Genomic DNA, 8,161 nt, shown 5'->3' with positions numbered 1-8,161 from the left:
GACAACCGGGGCTATACAGAGAAACCCTGTCTCAAGAAAACCAAATCCAAAAAACCAAAAAAAAAAAAAAAAAAAAAAACCCCAAAAAAAACAAACCAAACAAACAAACAAAAAACACAAAACAAAAAACCAAAAAAAGGGTTAGAAGGATTAGGAGGTGTGGGTGTCACTGGGTGTGGGCTTTGAGATTTCAAAAGCCCAGGACAGGCCCAGGCTCTCTCTCCCCCTCCTGCCTCTCTCTGCTTTGGGTCAGGCTGCTGCTCTTAGCTAGGTCCCCAGCACTATCCCTGCCTGGTGCCGCCATAGTTCCTGTTGTTAAGTCTCAAATCCTGGGACAAGTGGTTGAGCTGCCATGTTCTCCCAGCCTCCCTCAGCCCCTATCTGTTACAGGGTACAGCTGGCGTACCCGTCCCCTACCCATCCCCAAACTCCAGGGGCTGGGCTGCCCTTCCCCCCCCCCAGGCTCTTCTCTATATAATCCAGCCATTTTGGTTACCAGCTCCTTTGGTACTTTTGCTCCTGGCCCCCCTCTCTGCCTCTCCTTTTTCCTCCCCCCCTCCCGACATGGCACAGCTCAGCCTGGTCATGTCCACTCTGGACCCTCCCAGGTGTCCCTGCCTCTGCCCACACTCTCCCTCTTAACGAAAATAAACTTTGTCCTCCGCCATATCCAGGACAGCCATGCCCTTTCCTTTTCTATTTCTTTTTTCAATGATAATGGACTAAGCCTCAAACTGAAAACAAGCTCCCAATTAAATGCTTGGTCTAGTCTCTTCACAGCAATAGAATGGCGACCAAGACAGAACTTGGTACGAGGGTGTGGGGTATTGCTGTGACAGGCCTGACCATGCTGTTTGTTGGAGGAATACAGAAGTCGTTGAGACTTCAGACTAGAAAAGTAGCTGAACATTTTGTAAGATGGAGGATAGGGGGTTGATGAGCTATCCCAGTAGGAAGAAAGACAGTAGAGCATTGTGGGCCCAGCTCAAGAGGTTTCAGAGGGGAAGAATATTAGTGGCCTTGTGGTATTTGGGCCAAGAAATATGCCCTTGTCCTAAAAATCTGTCTGAGGCTAAATTGAAGTGGGGGTGGGGTGGGGATGGGGGGAGGGGTCGGATGAATGGTATTGGCAGAGGAGATTTCAACACAGTCTAGTGGTTATCAGTGCTCACGATGCAGATCTAACATGAAAAGTAGCAAGCAGGACAAAAGAGAATGCAAAATGTACAGCTGGAGGAGAAAGGGAGCGCCGGGAAACATATGGAGCTAAGTCCAGTGAGCAATGGAATAAAGTTTAATGAGAATTCCAATGGGTGTAAACAGAATAAAGGCATGGCGACCTCAGGCAAGACCCCACCCAGCTAGGCTTCTAACCAGTGAAAAGGAATTTGGAAAAGTTTAGGCATCCAGGGAAACCACCAAGAGCAGAACACTAGTGAAGATGTGATTGAACAAGGGGTCCGGGTTCCAGTCCCAGCAAGCAGCAGCACACGGCAGCTTCAGCTATGTGGCTCTGGCTTTAGAGTCAAAGGGTGAAGAAAGGATTGTGAAATCTCCCTCCAAGAGCAAGGAAGATCCCTGAGGCCAGGGATGTGTCAGGGATGTCCCTACACGGAGGCCCAGAGAGACCATTGTGGGATGCTCTGAAGGTGAAGCCCAAGGTTGGCTTGGAATCACCAGAATCAGGAGACCCAGCTAACAAAAGTTGCTAACAGAGTGAAACTAGCCCAAGGCAGAGAAGCGGGACAGTCAACAAAGCTGAAAGTGCTTTGACATCCAATATGGAGATGTAGAATTTGAAGTTTGCCCAGCTGGGTTTTTATTTTTTCCAGTCTTGCTTTGGTCCAGTATTTCCTTCCCACAAACCCTTCCCTCTCTTTTAGAATGGTCATGTATAGTCTGTGTCATTTTATGTTTGATGTGATCTGCTTTTTGATTTTGATTTTACTGGGGATTACAGTTAAGAGATCTCCATGAGTTGCTGCCTGGTACTTTCTGCTGGGGCAGACACTTGGCTGGTCTGCTCCAGTGAAGACACCATATCCTGATCCATCCTAGAGATCTCACTGCACTCAGAACAGTTGACCCAACAGTCTGAAGGCCTCCCAAGAGATCTACTACAGCCAGGGCAACAGATCAGTAGCTTCTCTGCCCCTGTGAAGAGCCCCCCACCCCCAGCAGAAGGCCCCATAGGTGATCTGCTACAGCCAGGGCTGCAGGCCTACCAGGAGACCTGAAGCAATCCAAGGTCAAAAGAGGCAGACTCCAGACAAGAACCAACACCAGACCAACAAACACCAGGGATATCCAGATGGTGAAAGGCAAGCACAAGACCATAAGCAACAGAAGTCAATATACATGGGCATCATCAGAACCCAGTTCTCCCTCCACAGCAAGCCCTGAATACAAAAACACACATGAAAGTCAGGAAGCTGACCTAAAATCCTATCTCATGAAGATAATAGAGTCCTTTAAGGAGGATATCAATAATTCGCTGAAAGAAATAAAGGAAAACACAGGTAAACAGGTGAAGGAATTAAAGTGATCCAAGACCTAAAAGTGGAAGTAGAAACAATAAAGAAAACACAGATGGAAGCAAACCTGGAAATGGAAAACCTAAGAAAGAGGTCAGGAATTACAGATGTAAGTATCACCAACAGAATACAAGAGACAAAAAAAGAGAATCTTACTTAGGTGTAGAAGATACCGTAGAAGAGATGGACACAACAGTCAAAGAAAATGTAAAATGCAAAAAGCTCCTGACCCAAAACATACAGGAAATCCAGGACACAATGAGAAGACCACACCTAAGGATAATAGGTATAGAAGAGAGTGAAGATTCCCAACTTAAAGGGCCAGTAAATATCTCCAACAAAATTATAGAAGAAAACATCCCTAACCTAAAGAAAGAGATGCCCATGAACATGCAAGAAACCTACAGAACTCCAAATAGACTGGACCAGAACAGAAATTCCTCCCATCACATAACAATCAAAACACCAAATGCACTAAACAAAGAAAGAATATTAATAGCAGTAAGGGAAAAAGGTCAAGTAACATATAAAGGCAGACCTATCAGAATTACACCAGACTTCTCACCAGAGACTATGAAAGCTAGAAGATCCTGGGCAGATGTCATACAGACCCTAAAAGAACACAGATGCCAGTCCAGGCTACTATATCCAGCAAAACTCTCAATTAACATAGACGGAGAAAACAAGACATTCCATGACAAAACCAAATTTACACATTATCTTTCCATAAAACCCCAGCTCTACAAAGGATAATAGGTGGAAAATACCAACACAAGGAGGGAAACTACACCCTAGAAAAAGCATGAAGGTAATGTTTCAACAAACCCAAAAGAAGATGGCTGCACAAACATAATTCCACCTCTAACAACAAAAATAACAGGAAGTAACAATCACTTTTCCTTAATATCTCTTAACATCAATGGATTCAATTCCCCAATAAAAAGATATAGACTAACAGACTGGATACGTAAACAGGACCCAACACTTTGCTGCACACAGGAAACCCATGTCAGTGACAAAGCCACTTCCTCAGAGTAAAAGATTGGAAAACAATTTTCCAAGTAAATGGTCCCAAGAAACAAGCCATTATTATATTGGATAAGATCCACTTTCAACCAAAAGTTGTAAAAAAAGATAATGAAGAACACTTCATACTAGTCAAAGGAAAACTCCACCTTTAATACAATTCTTCATGTCATGGTGACCCCCAACGATAAAGCCAAATTTGTGGCTACTTCTTAACTCTCATTTTGCCTCTATTAAGAATCTTAGCCAGGCCGTGGTGGCACACACCTTTAATCCCAGCACTTGGGAGGCAGAGGCAGGCGGATTTCTGAGTTCGAGGCCAGCCTGGTCTACAGAGTGAGTTCCAGGACAGCCAGGGCTACACTGAGAAACCCTGTCTTGAAAAACCAAAAAAAAAAAAAATTGTCATGTAAATACCTGCAGGATATCTGATATGTGACCCCTGCGAAGGGGTCTTCCATCACCCTTAAAAGGCCTCGAGGCCCAGAGGTTGAGAACCACACTGCCTTAAATGTTCCTGATTCAGCCACGGGCCAGAGGCAAACCTCAGAACTTACTGAAATGGTGTGCTCGGACTTCTCAAATCAAGATGGTGTCTGGAGAGTCCAGTAGGAACCCCCTCTTCCAAAACTGCAGTCATGGCTTCTTCCATACCCTTGCTGTTGCCAAACCTGCTCTCAAACCTGCTTCATCAAGCACCAGACAGAGCATCCCCCCCACCCCCACCTCACCCCCTAGGGCCTCAGACCACTCAAGCTATATCTGCTTTGTTTTCAACCATAACAAAGCAAAACCAGAGCCTCCCAACCTACCTCCAGTCATTGGATTCAAGTGCTTCACAGGGGAAGTAAAAGACTTCCTAATCTCATGCTTAAAAAAAATGCCAGCTATGCGCTCCCACAGGCGCCCAACCCCGGAGGCCGAGGGCCTCAGGGCTGTCTCACAGGCTCCCCAGCTGATCTACAATTCAATTCTCTTTTGTGCACAATCCCAGACACTGTCTAACAGTTCAGATCCAAGCTTTCAACCCCAAGGCTTTAGCCTCAGGCACTCCCTGAGCTCAGCTGGACATGCAGAGACCGAGGCAGACCGGAATCTAGGCCAGAGACCAACTGACTATGTTGCTTCATTTGCCTTGGACGGAGAAGGTGGATTTCTGATCTGACTTAGCATCGGTTGCCTTCTGGGTCCCAGCCACTGGATGGAAAGTCTGTGAGGGGTCAGAAGATGGTCCTCACAGAGCCATGAGGCCCTCACAGAACTTCATACAAAGCAGATTAAAGACAAAACACTCAAGGCAGCCATGATGTGAGTGGTGGGTGTTCTGGGTGTCAGGCTGGGTGGGTTGGCTCCAAGAAGATGCTGGGTCTGACTTGGGGTGTGGATGAATGATCTGTTGGTTTCCCCGAGACCTGTCCATGTGTTCACTGCTTTAAGCCCGAACCAGGCTCACCCCAGAGTGTCCACTATTCCTTTCTACAGTTAACTGTAACATAGATGAGTTGATTTTCATCAGTACGGAGGTACCTGGAAAATGGGACTATGTCTCTACTTATATAAGGGGTTCTATAAAATGTAAATATATATATCACATCCTAATGATTAGCCATGCTGTTGTTAAAAAAAAATAGAGATTTTTAAGACTTTAAAAATTCATTTACATCACAGTGTCAGGCCCCTCTTTTTCCCAGTACCCCCTCACACAGACCCTCTTCCCCTCTCCTCTGCGAAGGGGGAGCTCCCTCTGGGTATCCCCCACCCTCACCCCCACACATCAAGTCACTGAAGGACTAGGTGCATCCTCCCTCGCTGAGGCCAGACAAGGCAGCCCAGTTAGGGGAACAGATCCACAGGTAAGCAACAGAGTCAGGGACAGTGCTCATGCCAGTTGTTGGGAGACCCACATGAAAACCAAGCTTCATATCTGCAACATACATGCAGGTGGGGGGTGGGTATTGATAGTAAGGCTTATTGTCAAGACAAGAAGAACAATGTATAAAATGAAGTCCCCTCTCTGTATACCAATTGCACCCCACAAAATGGTCTTTACCGCAGGTAAAAAAAATCATGGTGGTAAATTGCAATTTTGCTTCTGGGCTAGGGGTGTCCTATGCTCAACAGACTGTGATGTCCTAGCATGCCGTTGTCCCCCTGGTGAATTAACATCTCTGTATGAGGGACCGAGACCATTGCTGTCTGCCCCGTTTCTGTTGAGAGAACCTTCGGGCTTCACGGCCAGCACAGGTGTCAATGGGTGGGTTCTGAGTACAGTGAGGCTCTGGTAGGCAAAGAGTTAGTAGGTTCACAGAGGCTAGCTCACGCACTCACAAGCCCCTCAGGGTGGAAAGCCTTGACAGTAATATGCCCTCCCATGGCTACTCATTCCAAACACACCGAAGGACAACTCCTATAAGCCTGCCCAGGAGTCCTGAGGCTTGTCCCAGTTGGCTTTGTATCGCTGTGATAGGCCCATGACCTAAAGTGACTTGGGGTGAGGAGGCAGGGGCTTGTCTGACTTACAAGGACACAGGTCCATCACAGCCCCATGGAGGGAAGTCGGCAGGAAGTTAAGGAAGGAACTGGAGAGAGCTCGGAAGGATACTGCATTCTGGCTCGCTCCTCAATATTCAACCAAAGACCACCAGCCCAGGGGTGGCACTGCCCACAATGAGCTGGGTCCTCACGCCCATCGTTAATCAAGACAAGGCCCTGCAGACCTGCCTGCCAGCCCATCTGATAGAAGCAATTCCTCAGTTGAAGTTCTTCCTCCCGTATGGCTCTAATTTGCGTCAGGTAGACAAGGTTATGAGGGTTGGCAGGAGGGCTTCCCTGAGGACTTGGGGTGCCCAGAACTATGCTTTCAAGGTGACTTCTTCTTTCTCATTCCACCAGGATGACTCAGACTAAAGTGGCCCTGACCCAGAACATTCCAGGATAGAGCAGTGGGTGACCCGTGGGTGAAAAGCTTACAGGACAAAAGTCACCAGACATCTGAGGAAGAAAGCTACCCGAAAAGAATGTCAACAAACTGGGAACCATGTGACCTCCAGCAGAAACCAGCACAGGCCAACTAAGGGTGTCAAAGAGGGACGGGCAGAGACACTTGACAGAGTGAGGAGGAAGGTATATATGCAAAGTAAGAGCGGAAGTCAGAGAAAGAACTAGAAATATCACATGTGAGATGCATAAAACAGATCACTGAGAAATAATAAAAACATGAGAAATCGCTCATTGAAAAAATAATAAGAACATGGACCCGTATTTTGGTGGGGTTTTCTTCTTTGTGGGGGGATAGGATATGAAAACACAGAATAATAAATTAGACTTCAAATTTTCATTTCTATTTAAATTTTTTTTTGAGATGGAGTCTCATGTAGTCCAGGCTGGTGTCAAATTCACTTTCTACCTGAGGCTGGCTTTGGACACCTGAGTCCCCCACCTCCATTTTCCAAGTCCTGACATTACAGATGCGGACCACTATACTTGGCTTTTTTTTTTTCTTTAAAAGATGCTGTTTATAGGACCCCTGTGCTCATTCACTCCCAGTTGAAATGAATAGGATCAAAATATACTGGATGACATTGTTAAAGAATTATTAATATTGTAAAAGATATGTTTAAACTATAGGAGGCCAAACACGTGATAGATAGATTACCACTGATTAGATTCAAGACAGGGAAGAAGCTGCTTAACTGGAAGAGTCCACCGCCCCCAGTGAGTGGACAAGATGGCCACATAAATGCACGAATTTGAAGTTAGACAGTGGGGCAGGCAAAGGCAGAAGAGTCAGCACCAGGATGGTAAGAACGCCAGGGAGCCAAGATGACAGAGGGTGAAGCTATTTGAATAAAACGGCATACTTTCCTCACAGCCTACAAAAATGAAGAGCCTCGGCCACTAGCAAGAAACGCAGGGGAAATATGTCTTACATTATGAGCTATCATAGACGAAGAGGAATTTCTAAATATCTCTAGGGATGAGAACCACAGTAGGGTCAATGTGACCTGAGCCTTTGTCGTCAATAGCAACCACAGATGTTTTTAAATTTTTATCTCTGTGTTTTGGGGTGGGTAGCGCATGTCCCCTCATGCATGTGGAGGTCAGAGGACAACTTTTGGGAGTCAGGTCTCTTCTTTCACCCCGTGGGTTCTAGGGATCAAGTTCAGGTGGCCAAGCTTAGCCACACATGCCTTAACCCACTGAGCCATCACACTGGCCCAGAAACTACAGATATTTTTACTGAGATTATTGTAAATGTCTCAAAATGAGGTTTGAACTCATGAGAGCTTCAAAATTATGATTGCTGTTCGATTCTGTTGGTGCTTGTTATAGAATGAATTAACAAGTATGACTATTACCACTTTCTCATTTGGGCAGATATAGTAGGGGTTTGAGACAGACGCTCACTATGCAGTCTAGGCTAGCCTTTACTATGTAGTCTAAGCTAGACTCTCAACATGGCCCAGGTGAATCTTGAACTTGTGACCTTTGCCTCAGCCTCCCAAGCATGACACTTACGGGCGTGCCTCGCCAGCCTCAGAGCTACTACCTAAAAGCCATTTTATAATACCTTCAGTAAGTCTGTGCATTTTATACACTTA

The 8,161-nt window shown here is 46.0% G+C and overlaps 1 long non-coding RNA gene across 1 annotated transcript; it reads left to right on the top strand.

Annotated features, from left to right (window-relative positions):
- The first annotated feature begins 4,473 nt into the window (after positions 1–4,473).
- Positions 4,474–6,897, top strand: LOC127669807 (uncharacterized). Its single transcript, XR_007974424.1, has 2 exons — positions 4,474–4,868; positions 6,453–6,897. It is a non-coding gene; the product is annotated as an uncharacterized LOC127669807 (long non-coding RNA).
- Positions 6,898–8,161: the final 1,264 nt, after the last annotated feature.

This window comes from Apodemus sylvaticus, chromosome 19, assembly GCF_947179515.1.
Source record: "Apodemus sylvaticus chromosome 19, mApoSyl1.1, whole genome shotgun sequence".
NCBI lineage: Eukaryota > Metazoa > Chordata > Mammalia > Rodentia > Muridae > Apodemus > Apodemus sylvaticus.
This window is presented reverse-complemented; position numbering and strand designations above follow the sequence as displayed.